At 45.7% G+C, this 18,940-nt stretch overlaps 1 protein-coding gene across 4 annotated transcripts in view; it reads right to left on the bottom strand.

The window, feature by feature from the left end:
* Window positions 1-18,940, bottom strand: part of Cdh13 (cadherin 13) — a 1,184,913-nt gene that overhangs the window by 92,565 nt on the left and 1,073,408 nt on the right. The window lies entirely within an intron of this gene.

Here is an 18,940-nt window from a genome sequence, read left to right as displayed (position 1 = left end):
TGAGTTCAAATCCCAGCAACCACATGGTGGCTCACAACCACCTGCAATGAGATCTGATGACCTCTTCTGGAGTATCTGAAAAAAGCTACAGTGTACTTATGTATAATAATAAATAAATCTTTTGGGCTGGAATGAGCAGGAATCATAGAAGTAGGACACCAGAAGAGCATGACCCAAAGAATCAACTAAGCAAGACTCACAGTGGCTCACAGACACAGAAGTGGCAACCAGAGAGCCGACATAGGTCTGCGCTAGGTCCTCTGAATACGTGCTGTGCTTTTTGTAGGATCCCTAACAGTGGGAGTAAGGGTGTCTCTGACTCTTTTGCCTGGTCTTGGGACCCTTTCCCTCATATTGAGTTGCTTCATCCAGCCTTCATATGAGGGCTTCTGCCTAGTCTTACCACATCTTGTTATGCTGTGCTGTGTGGTTGATACCACTGGGGGGCCTGCTCTTTTCTTAAGGAAAATGGAGGAGAGGGGAGGTGGGGGGAGGACTGAGAGGAGTGGAAGGAGGGAGCTGTGATCAGGATGTATTGTATGAGAGAATAATAAATGAGAGAGATAGTGATTCTTTTTTTTTTTTTTTTTTTTTGATTTTTCAAGACATGGTTTCTCTGTGTAGCTTCGGCTGTCCTGGAACTCACTCTGTAGACCATACTGGCCTCAAATCTACCTGCCTCTGTCTCCCTAGTGCTGGGATTAAAGGCTTGTGCCACCACACCCGGCTGAGATATTGATTCTTAAGTTTTGCCTTCGTTGAGCTCTCCATAATTTTATGGCCTTTAAAAATTACATTCTATGGTATGAGGAAATGAATTACAGTTTTCCTTGATTCTCAAAGCCCCCTCCCTATCTCAGGGCCTATCATTAAAATCCAGTGGTAGTTGGTGGAGGGACAAGAACCTGCTGCTCAGAACAAAACACAGTGAGTAGCATATGGTCAGGTTTGAAGATCTGATGGATGGACCAATGAGTTTATGTATGATAAAGTCATACATAAGCCACCAGTGTGTGAGTCAAGAATGCATCTTCTCTCACAATGGAGAGGTTTCCATGCCTGTTGTACCTACTGAAGGGGCTGCCATAGGACACCATGTTAATGTGTGTAATCCATATGAAATGGGGGAGAGAGGTGTCCTAGAAATTCCCACGAGCACATTCTGTGGGCCTCACATGTTCTGTTTTGTTGTTTTGTTTTGTTTTGTTCTGAGACAGGGTTTCCATGTGTAGCTTTGGCTGTCCTAGAACTCTCTTTATAGACCAAGCTAACCTGAACTCAGAGAAATCCACCTGCCATCTAAGTGCTGGAGATAAAGGTGTGTGCTAACACTCTTGGCCTCACATGTCCTTAGAGATAGCTACATTTACCCATCATCTGCCCATGTACCTATGTATCCATGCATCTGTCCATCTATCCATTTTCCATCCATCATCCATCCATGCATCCACCCACTCACCCATCCATCATCCATCCATTTATGGATCCATCCATGTATTCATCCATGTATCCATGCATCCATTTATCCATCCATCCATCTATCCATCCATTCATCAATGTATAAATGCATCCGTTTACCCATCCATCAACCATCCATCCATCCATTCATCCCTCTGTCCTTCTATTCATTTTCCGTCCATCTTTTGTCTAACTACTCAACTTCCATCCATTTACCATCTATATATTTAGTAATTCAACTGTCCGTTTCTCCAACTACCCATCTGTCCGTCTTTTATTTATCCTTCATTCAACAATTCACCCTCTACCTTTATCCATCCATCCATCTATCCAGAGACTAACAAGCAAAGCAGATATAGTGTATTTTATAGTGGATTTATAGAACAGAAAGAGAAGCAGATAGAAAAGAAATGTATAACTACAAAAAGATGTTCACTGCTCCAAGAAAAGGGGCATAGTTCTAGGAGAGCCTGCAGCATTGTGCTGGTGGGGGCAGGTACCCGTACCAGTTTGAGGAAGCACATGGGGAAGAACTCCCCAGAAAGTAAAAGAAGAGAAACCTGAATGAGGTAAAGAGGGCAAAAGCATTCACTCCTGGCACCAGAAAGAGCAGGGGTTAAGACCAGGCCTCCAGAGAGGCTGAGAGGCCGGAGGAAGGAAGGGTGTGGGCGGAACACAGGGGCTCCATTGAGAATCATTTCACAATGGGCTGCGGGGGAGCATTGTGGGTAGAGTTCGATGGTGTGGGGTGTTGGGAGCTACCGAAAGGCATATTTAGATTTGCCTAGAAGCAGTCAAGAAACTGGGTTATGTTCAAATACTCCTGTGAGAATTTTGAAAAAAAAAATAAAAATCTTTAAATATATAAAAAAATATTTCAACACAGTTATTATACTCTTTGTTAAGACTATTATCTGATTCTTGCATAACCGTGAAGCCAGTTTCCTCAAGCATCCATTTAGAAACTCATTACTGCTTAATTAAATACTCATTCTATTAATTCCATTCAATGTTTTAACCCCATTATGTAATTCAAGAATGGGAAAATTAAATAGATTAAAATGAAATAGTACCATTTTACATTTCTATAGCCATGTTCACTTTTGTGATTTAAAAACAATAGATAGGCATTAATTTACCAAAGCAGAGCTGCAGTAGTTATGGATTGTAACATCACTTCTTTTAATTAGAAAAAATAGATAAAGTTATTTTTCTGTTAAACTGTGTAGCAAATCAAACACCAGATGTAGAACACAGTTTTGCATAACCGGGGTGGGCCGGTGGCTCAGTGGTTCGGGACGATGCCTGGAAGTCTGGAAGCTCATTTAGTTCTGAACTGTTTTACCCTCGTTCTTTGGAAAGTGGGTGAGTTTTGCAATGACCATCAAAATGAGGTTGAATTGGCCACAGAGATCCTCATCAGCAAGATGGGGGTGGGGGCTTGGGTTATTTTAATTTTAATTTATTCTTGTGTGTGAATACATGTGCACATGAGTGTGGAGGGCAGAAGCCAATGTCAGGTGTTGTGGTGGTTTGAATGAAAATGTCCCCATATGCACATAAGGGGTGGCACCATTAGGGGGTGTGGCCTTGTTGAAGTAGGTGTGGCCTTGTTGGAGGAAGTGTGTCATTGTAGGGGTGGGCTTTGAGGTTTCAGATGCTTAAGCCAGATGCAGTCTGTCTGTCTGTCTCTGTCTCTGTCTCTGTCTCTGTCTCTGTCTCTCTGTCTCTCTCTGTCTCTCTGTCTCTCTCTCTCTCTCTTCCTGCTGCCATCAGATCTGGACGTAGAACTCTCAGCTGCCTCTCCGCACCATGCCTGCCTGGATGCTTCCATGCCTCCCATCATGATGATAACGAACTAAATCTCTGAACTGTAAGCCAGCCCCAGTGAAATGTTTATCCTTTGTAAGAGTTACCGTGGTCACCGTGTCTCTTCACAGCAATCGAAACCCTGACTAAGACGGGTGTCTTCCTCAATCGCTTTCCACTGTATTTTTGAACAATCTGAACCTAGAGCTCCTTTCTTCTTCCCAGGGACTTGAATTTAATACACACAGAATGGCTGCTTCCTCCCATAGAATGGTCAGTCTGCATGTTAGCCTGGAGAGCAATGCCCGGCTCACTTCCCGCCTGGAAAGCTGCAGGTCAGCAGAAAGCAAGAGCAGAGGCGGCTCAGGGTCTTGCCTGACCCTACAGAGAACGGACTGTTTAGAGTGCTGACGTTGAACTTGGAAAGCTGCCACTCTCTCATTTGAGCCTTGGCTTTGCAAAATTAAAAGATGAAGTATCAGGAATCGCTCTAATCCTTATTTATTTCCGAGGATAAAGAGGCAAGGTAAAGTCTGCGAGAAATCTAACTAGCAAACATGTTCATGACTTTGTGTTTACATAAAGGATATGGCTTCCTGGAGGAACCTAATCTCTAGCTCAGAGTTGAACGGGTAAAGACTGTGATTATTATAAATATGATAGAGTGCACTGAACGAGCCTGGCATGTCACTCAGCATATATAGTAACGGGTGTGAGTTGGAAATGTCAACTTGCCACGCCCTGGAACCACCTGAAGAGAGAGTTTTAACTGAAGAATTATCTAGGTTAGATTGGCATGTGGTCATGGATGAAGGGTATTGTCATGATTATTAACTGATGTGGGAGAACCCACCCTGAATGTGAGTGTCATCTGGGCCTTGGACGATCTAAGACTGAAAGAAGCCAGCTGAGCATGTGCAGGCAAACGGCAGCATGGCTACGCCAGTTGAGCATGCGCAGACTATCAGCGGCATGGGTATACACACTATTCTGAATGCTTGCCCGTGGACACAGTACCTTAATCTCCTGCCTTGACTTCCCCACAACAGTGGACTGTAACCTGGAATAACAGGCCAAATACATTTCTTTCCTTCCCTAAGCTGCTCTTATCAGAGCATCTGTCACAGGAATAGACACTAGGATGGGGGATTCGAATTTGTCAGCATTGATAACAAGGGCAGAGTATGCTATGTAACATATAAATTCTTCATAATAAATTGGACAGGGTGGTTCAGCCCTACCGTGACACTTCATTCTTCCCATAGTCGACTTTATAATGAGGTTATGTGCATATGCATTTTGTTTCTCTGTGTGCCCGTGGACAAAGCTTTGTTCTTAGTGATGTTTATCCAACACTCACAGACATGCTAATCCTTGCTGGATTCTAACAACAGACCCTCCATTGCCTGGGGCTAATGATGAGGACCTACATTGTGAGCTACCTGGATTTCTTCTGCCTGTAATCAGCAGCCAATGCAGGATGGTGAGACGCAAGGATTCATCTTAACAAGTATCCACAGACTGCCCATGGCATGCTGAGGGTTCTGCCAGAAACACTGCAGTAAATGAGTTGGGACCGTGTCCCTGGGCACCGCTCGCTTCATGTATTTCACACACAAGGCTATTTGCTATCTATAAATTCTGAAAAAGACTGCTCTCGACTGTCATAACTGTGGACGATTCTTATTCTAGATGTGTTTTATGTTGTATCTAATGATCATTTCGGTAAACACTGGGTCATTTATGTATTACATGTGAAAAATAATGAATCTTGACCCCTAACTCATACTATAGACAAAAGACAAAATAAAACTATGCTCCTTCGCATAAACAGCTATTATATAAAACAGAACATATAGTTATATGTATATTTTTCTAAATAAAGGCCATTTTATCTTTCAACACCCTTCGGCTTTCCCTCAGAAATGATTGACAATACATCAGAAAATATTGTGGGAGGGCTGGAAAGACAGCTGATCAGTAAAGTGACTGTCACACAAGCATGAAAATCTGAGTCAGATCACCAGCACACATGTAAAAAAGCTTGGTGGTATGTGTCTGTAATCTTAGCATGTGTGTGCATGTGTATGTATGTATGTGTGTGTGCTTGTGAATATGTGTATGTATGTATGTTTGTATGTGTGTGTATATATGTGTTGTATGTATATATGTGTATATGTGTGTGTGTGAGTGTGTATGTGTGTGTTTTGTGACAGAATGATCTTTGGGTTTTAGTAAGAGACTCTAAAATGTGTATATGTGTGTATGTATGTGTGTGTGCATGTGTGTATGTTTGTGTGTATACATGTGTATATGTGTGTGTATGTGCATGTGTGTATGTGTAAAGGTGCATGTGTGTATGTACATGTGTGCTTGTGGGTGTGTCTACATGTGTATGTGCATATGTATATGTGTTTATGTATGTTTGTATGAGTGTATGTAGGTGTATATGTATGTACGTGTGTGTATATATATTTGTGTTTATATATATGTTGTATGTATGTTATGTGTGTGCATGAGTGTGTGGGCGTATGTGTGTGTTTTATGACAGAATGATCTCTGGGTTTTAGTAAGAGACTATCTAAAAAAAAAGCAAGCACAAGTACCTGCCCCCCCCCCATGTGCATGCACCCATATACAGGCATGAATTATAACTTAGAGAAATACACATTTTTGAGCATCTGAGCCCTGTCTGGCCATTTTCCCTCCATTTGCACTGACTTATTATCAGAGAAATCCATTATGCACAGGGAAGCCAGTGAATGGAGAGAGATACTGAGAGAAAAACTAGATGGGCTTTTGTTCCAAGACAGCTTAGGAAATGTTCTGTTCCTGGCTGGCCTCCAAGCCCTGCTCCCCTTCCTATGAGCTGTTTCTGTGGCCATCATCAGTGTTGTCTTCACCTCAGCCTCCTCCTGTGGACTTCTCTGCCCTTAACAATGTGGCCACTGTGGGCACCGCCTGGTAGATGTTCACAGGACTCATCGGGTAAGGTACACCTGACGGTGGCTTGAGTCCCACAGATGTTTTCTCTTTTATCCTTGGAATCTTATTAAAGGTCATTTTCACTTTCTAAAAGGCAGACAGAATAATGAGCTCCAAGAGCCTGCCTCCCGGGTCAGTGACTAACTCATGCCTGGTAGATCATCCATGTGACCGCGCCTCCCTGCTGCACCCGCATCTCTAAAAGATGAACTTTTCTGAAGGAAACACAATTAAAATCCTTTCATGAATTCCACGAGACACTAAATTCTGGTTCTCTCCTGTACCAGTGCTTCTATGCAAGATTTAAAACACACACACACACACACACACACACACACACACACACACACACATTAACATGCCACAGAGGGTGTGTGGACATTGCAGGACAACTTTCTGGAGTCCATTCTCTCCTTCTACCATGAAAGACCGCATGTGGAACTCAGGCCATCAGTTTTGGTGGCAGGTACCTTTACCCACTGACCCATCTTGCTGCCCCTGTAACCTAGTTTATATACATGCATATTGAGGGTTATACGAACAGTTTTTTGGGTGCAAAGCAGTTATGAGCGGAAGAAGCTAAAGGAGCCGTGGTCTATGGGATTTTACCGCTGCCATCCTGCAGACACAAACTGCCAGGACTGGACAAAACTAGGTTTTGGTTTTGTTTTGTTTTGTTTTTTGTTTTTTTGGTTAGAGAAATCTCAAATAACAGTTTTCCCCCTTTACAAAACAAGATGAACACAGCATCAGAAGACCAACAGGAAACCTAAGCAGTTGGGCAGTGATTTCAAGTCATTTTCAGAGGAGCCAAGGACGCTTGAGAGGTAGACCAGATATCCCACCTGCACAGCCAGAGTTTCTCTCTAAGTAACAACCGTGGAAACTGCCCCGGGAGCCATTAATTATGCTTTGTTTGTCACAGCTCCTGCCTAAGATCTTTCTTGGAAAAAAATTTGTTGCTAAAAAAGAAATCTGAAGATCAGTGCCTCGGGCAGCAAATATTAAACAGCAAACAGTGGAAGAAAAATAAAATTAGAAAAAGGACCACAGAGCAAACACACCCTGTTCTTCCTGCCCCTCCCATCTAAAGACTACACTGGGCATCCTGTTTCCAGGGATATGAGCACCTCTTTTGGTTAAGGTATGGGGGGGGGGATCTGGAGTAGGTAGAAGGGGGCATGGAAATCTGTGAATACAACATTCATATATGGAATTCTCAATAATTTAAGTCTAATTTATTTAAATTGAAAAGTTAAATGACTCTGGAGAGATGGCTCAGTAGTTAAATACTGGCTGCTCTTGCAGGGAGCCTAGTGCCTACATGCTGGCCCACAAACATCTGTAATTCCAGGTTCAGGGGATCAGATGCCCTCTTCTGGCGTCTGTAGGTACTGCATGTACATGGTTCACAGCCATTAAACAAAACACCCAACACACATAAAAATAAGTAAAACTTAAGAAGTAAATGAAAGGAAATATACAAACAAATTTGTTCTTTTAACAAGATAAAAGAAATTGAAAAGAAATTAATTTTGAGAAGAAAGCAATTTTCTGTAGAGATCTGTGTTTGGCACCAACTTAAGTGTAGATGAAGAATGGGTATTTAAATAATTATATATATATATATATAAATTATATATGTGTGTGTGCTGCACATGCCACAGTATATGAGCAGAATTCAGAAGGCAACTTGTAGGGGTTGGTTTTCTCCTTCCATCTTATAGGACCTGGGTATTGAACCTGGGTTGTCAGGCTTAGCAGCAGGCCCCTTCAACCGCTGAGCTGCCTCACCAGTTCTCTTTCAGCAATAACAATATGGTCTTCCCCAACTACTTTGGAGTTTGGGTCATATAGTTTTTCATGGACAGGAGGAATGGACTCTGCTTGGCCTCTACCTGTGGGCAAATTTGTAACTTTCTGTGTTTCCCTTTGCTTTAGCTAAGATGTAGTGTTCAGAAAAGTAGTGTTTTGCATATTTGTGTCAACATGTGGGTGCCTGTTTGTGTGGTTGTATGTGTGTGTTTATGCACACATGTGTGCCTGTGATGGAGTATGTGCATGTGTGTCCATATATGAGTGTCTGTGATGTGCATGTGTGTGTACATATGTGGATGCCTGTTGTAGTGTGTGTCTGTGTTCATATATGGGTGCTCCACTATGTTCATAGCGGCCTTATTTGTGATAGCCAGAGGCTGGAAACAACCCCGATGTCCCACAATGGAAAAATGGATACAGAGAATGTGGTTCATTTCCACAATAAAATACTACTCAGCTATTAAGAATGAGGACATCATGAGTTCTGCAGGCAAATGGATGGAACTAGAAAATATCATCCTGAGTGAGGTAACTCAGGTCCAAAAGGACAAGCATGGTAAGTACTCACTAATAAGTGGATATTAGCCAAAATAGTACAGAATACCCTGGATACAATCCACAGAACTCAAGATGGTTAACAAGCTGAAGGGTACAAGTGAAGATGCCTCAATCCCACTTGGGAGGGAGAAGAAAGCAATATCAGGGGACAGAGGGAGGGAGGGACCTGGGTGGGAGAAGAGACAGGGAGGGGAAAAGGAAAACATGATTAGGTATTGGAGGTGGGGGGACAGGAGCGAAGCCCTGAGGGCCAGCAGAAAGAATGGAAACAGGCAACCTCAGGAGGTAGGAGGTAGGGGGCCCTCTAGAGTGTACCAGAGACTTTAGAGGTGAGAAGCTCTCAGGATTCAAAGAGAGGGACCCTAAATGAAATGCCCAACAATGGGGAGAGGGAACTTGCAGAGTCTACCTCCAGTAGAAAGATAGGGCATCAAGTGGAGAGATGGGGTTACCATCCCACAGTCAAAAACTCTGACCCAGAATCGTTCCTGTCTAAAAGAACTGCAGGGACAAAAATGGAGAAGAGCCTGAGGGAAAGGAGGTCCAGTGACTGGTCCAAATTGGGATCCAGCTCAAGGGGAGGCTCCAAGGTTTGACACTATTACTGATGCTATGATGTGCTTACAAATAGGAGTCTAGCATGGCTCCCCCCACAGACACCCCCTGGTCCTGGAGAGGCCCAACAAGCACCTGAATGAGTCAGAGGCAGATACTTACACCCAACCAATGGACAGAAGCCAGGGACCCTTGTGGTTGAATTAGGGAAAGGCTGGAAGAAGCTAAGGAGGAGGGCGATTCCATAGGAAGACTATAGTCTCAACTAGCCTGGACCCCTGACTCTGAGCCAACGACCAGGCAACGTACACAGCAAAGGATTGCCTGGTCTGACCTCAGTGAGAGAAGAGACTTGAGGCCCCAGGGAGTGGGGAGGCCTGGTGGTGGTGGGGTTAAGGAGATGGGTCCTCAGGGGGACTGCATCTATAGTCTTTAGACCTAGTGCTGTGGGTTTTTACCACCAGGTTTATTGAGATAATTTATGTACTGTAGAGTCTACCACTTAAGTCATACAGTGGAACGAATTTTCGTGATGCTCAGAGTTTTACAACTACCCAGTGTGGTGGTGGATGTCTTTAATCCCAGCCCTCAGGAGGCAGAGGCAGGTGGATCTCAGTGAGTTCAAGGCCAGTCTGGTCTACATAGAGAGTTCCAGGCTACCAAGAGAATCATAGTGAGACCTGGTCTGAAAACAACAAAACAAACCCCAAAACAAAAACCCCCTCAAACCCCAAAACAACAACAACAACAAAATCACTACCCCCAACAAAGTGAACAGCCAAAACAGATACACACCACTTCCTTAGTCAACTTTAGAACGTTCTCATCTCCTTGTAAGGAGTCTCTGCACCCATTATCCATGTCCACCATCCCCTAACTCAAATCCCTCTCCTCCAGCAGGAGCCCGTCTGCCTCCTGTCTCAGGTTTGCCTCCAATGGGCTACAGAGTGTGGCTTTGTGTGCCTGGTTTCTTGTATTTTCAGAGTGTCTGTCCCAGGTTGTCGGTCACACAGGTTCATGTTTCATCCCTTCGAATGACCAGAGGGTGCTCCATCAGACACAATGAGGTATTTTATCCACACGCAGCTGCTGGTCTCTGGTCTCTGCATCTACCTCTAAGCCACCTGTGTTCCTTCCGTGGGGTACCAGCCAGCAGAATGGTTGCATGTGTGCTGACTCCGTGCTAGAAGGGGTGTAGACCTGGGTCATTGTAGGCACACACACGGCCCCCTGCTGCACCTTCCATGTGTGTGGAGACGCATGCTCTTGGCTGCTTCCCTGAGCTGCTGTCTCAGCTTCCACAAAAGACGATTTCTGAAGCCCCCCTTTCCACGGCACGAAGGATGGGAGCCGCGGAGGGGCCTTTCAATTCTCAGTTTTTATGGGGTACTGATCGGGTTACTGCAAGCTCTGAAAGGGTACCCAGAGCCCGTGGTGCCAGTCCCCTGCTTGCACCGACAGCCATAGAAGCTAGGGAGAGAGCATCTTTAATCTCCTGAGCCAGGGGGAACCGACACACTTGGTTAGGCTCCTGATGCCAACACCCCGTACAAATAAGGACAAGAGAAACCTCTGCTCCTATTATGAGAGATTTGTACAGATTCATACCGGGAACTGATTTGCAGCTTCTAATTTGTATTTAAACCCCCCGAATGCCTCAGCCTGAAATCCATTGTCTCTGCACTGTTGCTTCCTGTTTCCACTCGCTCTCACGGGCCCAGTTGTAATTCCCACCGGCACAGCCACACACTTCTTCCTGAGTGGCTCACACACTTACTGAGAACATCCAAATCCCACGGGGAGAAGAGATGGCTGGGCATTGTCCCCTTGGGAACTGGGTACCACAACAGAAGGAGGACTGGCTGAACAATTCTCCCTCCTTTCTGGGCTCTGATCCTGGGGTGACTGTATAGAGTACAGGTCTATGGGGAAAGAGGGTCCCAGGGACACTTGTTACACGGAAAGAGACCAGTGGGAAAACCGACTGTGTTTACTGCCATGAGATGCTCTATCTCCTGAGCTGGTTGTTTGCCTAATATTTTCTGTGAGTCAATTTTTTTGGGTGTGGTATATGAATGTGTTAATGTATGAATACATGCAAGTGTTGGTATGTATGTGTGTGCACATGTGTGTGTGTGCATGTATGTGCATCAGGCACCACCCTATCTCTGTTCCCCAGTGCCACTGTGTCTGGATTTTTATGGGGGTTCTGGGGATCCAAGCTCAGGCTTCCCACAGCAAACCCTTTATTCGCTGAGCTATCTGCATGGCTGGGCCTCAATTTTTCATCAGGAAAATGTGAATAATGAACAGAATCGAACTTCTTGGGTTACAGCCATCATCAAAAGGGCGATTCACAAGATACTCAGATGAACGTCCAGCATACAGTACTCTGTCTAGCACACGCTGTTGCCGAAAGCACAGAGAAGATGGGCAAAGAAGCCATGGCTGTCACAGGGAATGTCATCCTGAGGAGCAGGAAAAAAGCGACAGCTTTTGTTCTACAGTAGCTTGTCTCTCCCCAGGTCCGTAGCCCCACCGACAGAGCCACTCCCTTGGTCCTTGAGTCACTGAGAGCTTACGTCTCTTGTAGCCACCAATGTCCCAACCAGTACTTTTAAATTTCCTAATTGCCCTCTTAACCAATGAAAAGCTTCTCAGCCTCACCTTCCTGGTATTTGGGGCTGGGGTTTTGAGACGGGGAAGCCGTGCGGCAATTTAAGCGTATATTTTGTTTACTCCTGAGAATTATATAAATGTATACAAAGAAATATGGCTAACCCCCTCCCCCAGATCCTGCTCCAATTCCCCATGCCCCCAGCCCAGGAAGGCATTTTGTTTCTCTCTCTCTCTCTCTCTCTCTCTCTCTCTCTCTCTCTCTCTCTCATTCTCTCTCTCCCTCCCTCCCTCCCTCCCTCCCTCCCTTCCTCTCTCTCTCTCTCTCTCTCTCTCTCCCCCTCTCCCTCTCTCTCTCTGTATGAATGAATATCCACACACATGCGTAAATACTCATGGAGGCCAGAAGAGGGCACTCAACCCCTTGGAGCCAGAGTTACAGCCATCTGTGAGCTTCCTGCCGTGGGTGCTAGGAACTGAATCCTGCACCTCATGTTGAGGAGCAAATTCCCCTGCCTGCTGTGCCGTGTCTCAGACCTTCTAGCAGCAGGATGTAGGTTCCTACCCATCAGGCACCATGGCGTTTGGCTCTCACAACGGAGTTCCTGAAAATGCCCCCACTCACCGCAAAATATCCCAGTGGTAGGTGTTTGTACATGCATGCGCATGTGCGTGAGATGCAAGTGTGTTGGGCATGGATGACTATCAGGCATGCATCCCTAGTCTACTTAAGCTCTACCTGTGAGTCCTATGCCTATGAACAATAGTGCCCACGTTCCCACAGAACAAGACGAGTGAGCACGCTGGTCCCTTGATCGCACCTTGTAGGAAAACACGCAAGAGCACAATAACATTTTTTTGCCATGTAATTGAATCAGACATCGCTCCGAATGCATTCAAGGGGAAGACTAAAGACTATAATTATTATGGAGATTATTGATGTAGTTTTTATTACTCTACAATTTTTGAATTAGTGACTGATAATCCCTTTTATGAAAGAAGAAAGGTAGGCGTGCTCTTCGCTCTCCTTGACACCAGCTCACCCCTCACTCTTCAGGAAATACACCTCACATCTGGGTACTCCATGGACCATGGGCAACACACACGGGGGTCTCTCAGCGGGGGTCCAGTGTCACTATCTCCCTAAGAAGAGGTTCCCTAAAGCTCTGTCACTTGTCAGGTATCTCCACAGGTCTTAGAGAATAAAGAGAGAACACCTTGCATTTGGGTTCAGTGTTCGGGCCCAAGCTGATTTGTCAAGGCAGAATTCCTGTCTGGGCCCCTTTCCTGCTCTGATTTTTTAGACGCTCCCTAACAAAGATGCCCTGGTACCTAACACCATCAGCATCATCTTTGAGTTGGCCGGGGTGGCTGAGATCTACCCCAGACTTCTGTGTCAGATTCACAGATCCTTCTGAGAAGCTTGTCCTTCAGGTCTTCCCTTGGCAGCAGCTGTGGTGGCCTGACCCCAGAAGAAGGAAGGCCCTGAAAGGCAGGGGTCCTCAATGGTTTCCAGCATGGAGAGAAGTTAGCTCTCATTCCTTTAGTGGCTGCTACAAGGGCTGTGCTTCCCCCTGCTCAAGGTGGACTTTCCTCCGGGGTCCTTTCATTCTTCCTCAGTATTTTTCTTCCTGTCTGCATCTCTACCCAATCAGGCTTCAAGCTTGCTCAAGATTCTCCAACTTAAATAGCAACAGAGACAAAACAACAGAAGGAAGCCTCCCGCATCCCACCCCCTGATTCCTTCACAGGAGGGACCCCTTTCCTCAACCTTCCATCCTGCATGGAGAGAGAAGATGCGCAGAGCTAGGGATACTAAACCACACAATGCGAGTTTATTTGCAATCAAGGAACAATATGAGCGATCATCGCTGAGATGTAATTGTGGTAGAAACACACTGCTTAAAAAAACCCTTGATGGGGCTGATTATACAAGGTGCCAACAGAGCCTTTCAAAGAACCTCATACAGGACAGGCGAGGCACATTCCAGCGGAAACCTTGATCACCCTCTCCACGACTGCTAGGCGTGGGAGAAGGAAGGAGCATGGGGGGGGGGGCTCAGCTGGCTGGCTGGTCCACACAGTACGCATCAGCCCCACAGAAAGAGCTTGCAATGCTAAAAGGGAGGAAGCTGTAAGCAGCCTGACACAAGCAAAGTGAAAGAGACATTTGTGTCAAATGATGGACTTCGTCCCCACATGGGACTTTTTTCAGGAATCTCATGCTGGGAGAAGGGGAGAGAGGAAAGCCAGAGGGGAACTTACCTCAGGGAGAGATTTTACACAGTTCTAATGACTTGTCAGACCACCTTACAGGGTGGGCCTGGTGCCCAGACCGAGATGGGTCAGTGTGGGCAGGACCACACCTGGACAAGGACTGCTTAGACATGTATACCATTGGCCCTTTATTTAAACTTTGATTTCTCTTCAAAACCCTGAAGACAGACTTGAGGGGTTTGCCCTGCCTCTTTGCTGCTCTTCACGAATCCCCTTCTTCTGCTCTCAAGTCTGATTTCTTTCTCTTTTAATTGTCTCACTAAGGACAGGTGGCTGGACCAGACTTGGGGTCCAGGATATGACCCCAAGTTTGATAACAAGATCTTTAAGCTCAATCTGTTTTTGTGACAAGACTTTCCCGGGATGGAGCGTGTGCTGACGAGACACAAGATTACTGGGGATGGGCAGCAAAGGAGACGGGGAGAGATGAGGCACTGCGGAGAGGGTCTGAAGAGGAATAAATGAGAGAGGAGTGGGAATGTGGGTAAGGGAGGGAGGAAGACGAGGTGGAGGGCAAAGACAGGACAGGTGTGGAGGAGGGACAAAGGAAAAGAGGAGAGGAAGAGGGGAAGGGGCCAGGATGTGACTTGATTTTTGCACAGGTCAATTTCTTTTAAAATTTATTTTATTTATTTTACTTTTATAAAAATATTTTATTGGTGGTTGGAGAGATGGCTCAGTGGTTAAGAGCCCTGACTGCTCTTCCAGAGATCTTGAGTTCAAGTCCCAGCAACCACATGGCAGCTCACAACCATCTGTAATGGGATCTGATGCCCTCTTCTGGTGTATCTGAAGACAGAGCTGTGAACTCACATGTATAAAGTAAATAAATAAATCTTTTAAAAAATTATTGGTTCTTTGAGAATTTCATGCACTATATTTTGAACATCTTCAGCCTCCCCCACTCTTCCCGGACACACCCCCTTTCACCCTCCCACCCAATGTTTTGTCTTCACAGTTTTCTTTCAAAGCCACCACGTTCCATTAGTACTCTCTCTATATTCTTGGGTGTGTGGCCATCACTGGAGCATTAGATATACCAGGAGCCATGCCCTTATAAACAGGACTCCCCTGTTTGCTGGGACTTGGGTATGCATCTATAGGTGTGCACGGTCTCTGGGAGGCCAGGGGAGGGCTTGGGATATCCTGAAGTAGGGAGTTATAGGTGGTTGTGAGCCACTGGATATGGGTTCTAGGAACTGGACTCAGGTTCCATGCAAGAGCAGCATGCTCTCTAACTGCTGAGCTGCCTCCCCAAGCCAAATTCTTAAACAAGAAAAATTGGCTAAATTAAGCTGTAGTCTAGTATTTTTGTTATTCCTGATATCTGTGGAAGAAGAGACGGAGACAAGGAATTTCCACAGCAACAGAAACCCAGTGGCTGAAGGTCTCCCATCTCAGGATGGAACATCAAGTCCAGCTGAGGGAAGGAGTTTGTGACTAAGCCTTAGACTCCATTATGTGTATGGAGTGTTGACATGGATGACCAATGACCACCTAGGACCTACTAGCAGGTTATAGTAGTTGTCAGTAACTTGAAGGTCCAAGAAATCTCATCTTCCTAAAATCTCCATTTTATATAATCTATGTGGCCCTCAGAATTTCCAGAAGATGCGTGTGACAGTTGGCCTTGACGTCAGCTTCCTTGTACTGAGAGGTACCGTGGAGGAAGAGTGGGGGTCACCTCAGTGTCTGTCCAAGAGGAGGGCTCTGGCCTATTCAAGGGTTTAACTCATTGCTCTGATAGACCAGAAACCCAAACAATCTGTAGGGAGATGGGGGACGTATAGAAGGTAGGGCTTGGCTGGAGGAAGTAGATGACTGGGGTATGCCTATGGAGCATCTGTCTGGTCTCCTCCCACTTCCTGTCACCCCGTCCACTTCCTGGTTGCATGGGGTAAGCATCTCCCTCATCCATGCCCTCTTGCTGCTATGTTGTTCTGCCTTTCCATAGGCCTACAGTGATGGAGCCAGCAGACCACGAAATCATGTGGCAAAATAAATATTTGTTTTTTAAAAGTTGTTTCTCTCATAACCAGAAAGTATGATTAATACAGTCTCTTGAGGAAGATTCTGGGGCCTGGGAAGGCCTGTTCTGTTGTCTGGTTGCTTCTTGGCTGGCTCCCTGGCTCCTTGCATGGAATATGCACACGTGACTCCCATACAGGGAATATGTCTATATGTGGGAAATGTCTGCTGTGGTACCTGCACTTGCCCCTCTCTCACGGTCCTTCCCGGGAGCAGGCCCCGTTCTCCATGAATTGCCCTTGCTGTTGTTATAAATCTAGAGCCAAGGGCCTTCTTTTAAATGCACATTTACTTATTTATTCTCATGTGTGCACATACCACAGAACAGGCACGGGAGTCAGAGGACAGTTCTCGGGAGTCTATTCTTTCCTTCCACCGTGTAGGACCTGGGGATTGAACTCACATCATCAGCTTCGTCTAACAAGCACTTTTGCCCACGGAACCATCTTGCTGCCAGTTAAGGAGCTTTTCGAGGGGACACGTACCGAGAGGTTCTGAATCAGGGAACCCTCCAGACTTGTGATCATGACCTCCAGTTCCCTTAAGTGGGACACTGGATCATAGCAACCTCACAGAGCAAAGGGGGCTCTCTGACCTTTTGTAATACTCCATGCATGTCTGTTTTCCGCACATCACCATGGCAGAGTTTGGGACAGGCATGGGTGACATTTAGCTTCTAGACCCAGGTGGAACCCTTGGATAGAGTCACTACAGCACAAGCAGGCTCTAAAGCACATTTTGAATTTTGTCCTTTTCCTCTTTTTTTTTTTAAATACAGGGTTTCACTGTATAGCCTTTGGTAATCTGGAACTCACTATATAGACCTTCTGCCACCCAAGTGCTGGGATTGAAGGCATCCATTTATCACTGTGGATCTACCAGCTTTCCTGCCTTGTCTGTCTTCCTCACAGACTTCCTGCTTCCTCATAGTGCTTCTTCGGCAGGCTCCAGCCCATACCCACAGAGATAGGCAGGGCCCACTTTCCTTAAGGTCCTGTTGTACTGAGAGCTTCAACTGTTCATGTGGGTCTTCTCATGGATCTAAATTTCTACCCCTGCTCCCTGCACAAGTGCCAGGAAAATTTCTGGAGCATGGGTCCCATCCTTTTAGCATCCACTGGAGTCTGTTTGTATAGGGGCTAGCTATCTTCTTTGGTCATCAGAATCCCATGCCAGTCCAGTGATGGAGGCAGACAGAGAGGAAGGCTTTTGAAAGTACCAAGACCAAGAAAAGGGCTGTAGTTTGGAGATAACGAAGGGCTTGTCTTAAGCATGAGGAACTGAATTTGATCCCTAGAATCGATTACTTTAAAATAAAATAAAATAAAATAAAATAAAATAAAATAAGCTAGGTGTAGTAGCATACACTTGTAATAACTGTGCTTGGGAATGGAGACATGGATTTTCGAGACTCCAGTATTCTCACTATTCAGCCAGTGTAGCCTCCCTGTATACACACACACACACACACACACACACACACACACACACACACACACAAAGAGAGAGAGAAGAGACACAAACACACAAACAGAAAGAAAAAGAGAGACAGATAGAGACAGACACACAGACACAGATTCACAAACACACAAACACATAGAGACAGACAGAGTTGTCTCCAAAAACAAGGTAGATATTGCCTGAAAAATGGTAGTGGTGGCCTTCCTATGCATGTGCACACACGAGACTTGCAGGGTCAGGCATTTTGCTTTTGAGCTTATCTATGAAGACATTCACACATGTTATGAAGAAACACATTAGGGCCCCTTTTTACTATAGTAATATTTATAAAACTGAGAACCAGAGACTACTGTCAATTGATAGGCAGTTGGTCAGTCTGTGAGGCATCCTTAAACCAGAATACAACAGGGAGCCATTAAAATGAATGAGGTAGTAAATTGTTTGGTGTTATTGATCAAAAGGGAAATCTATTGTATAGGATGATGGTAACGCCTGCGGCTTACTTAGTGGAAAGAAAGTGTGTTAAGTTAATGACATTTCGAGAGTGAGTGTCATTGGTAGGGCTTATCGGAAGGCAGCCGTGGGATAAAAAGAATGGGGGCCACGGGACTTTTTATTTTGTTCTGAGCCGCAGGAGCCCAGGAACAAGCGTGGTTCATTGATTGGTGAGGAGGAGCCAAGCTGGCAGGCGAGGCTCCCAGGTGCCCTGGTTACAGCCCCTTTCCAAGTTCAAGATGCAGAGAAAAGACACTCTAGTTGGTGTTTTCAGGGGGTGCATAGCCAGCTTTGCATGATCCTGCACTTAGAGGAGGGTTGAGTGGAGTTTGTGGGGCTGAGCATGGGTTGTGTGTGGGGGCAGGCATTGGAGGGTAGGAGCCAGGAAGGGCTTGGCTCAACTTCATACAATGGCCTGAAAGTATCAGCTTGCTTAGTGAGTGCTCACTTGAGTGAAGGAAGAGCTGTGAATGAAAGAAACCCTGGGCTGGGAGGCACAGCTCCATGCTCCCGATGGCCCCATAATGGTGAATTCTTTAAGGTCTCTGGGCTTTCAGGAATCATGGGGTGAGGGTGGTTTTAGGCTCCATGCCCACCATCCCAGCACTTGATAAGCTGAGGCAGGAGGATTGGCATGAGTTCTAGGCAACCACCACCCACTGACGCTTGCTCTGCAGCACGCAGTAGGTGGTATGCTCTATCTCCTCACCGCCGCCCAGTGAAATCAACAGTATTCTCTGTGGCACATGAAAGTGAAGAGCTGGACAAAGACAGGGATGGCAAACCTGTGTGAGCCTCTGTTTGTGAGTTAAAGGCAAAGCCTCACATGGGCTAAGGGAAGAATCAGAGAGCAGTGTTGAATCAGCTTGGCGCCCACAGC

Source organism: Mus musculus, chromosome 8, assembly GCF_000001635.26.
Source record: "Mus musculus strain C57BL/6J chromosome 8, GRCm38.p6 C57BL/6J".
NCBI classification, from domain to species: Eukaryota; Metazoa; Chordata; class Mammalia; order Rodentia; family Muridae; genus Mus; species Mus musculus.
The sequence above is the reverse complement of the archived record's forward strand: the minus strand, read 5'-3'. Positions and strand labels throughout refer to the sequence as shown.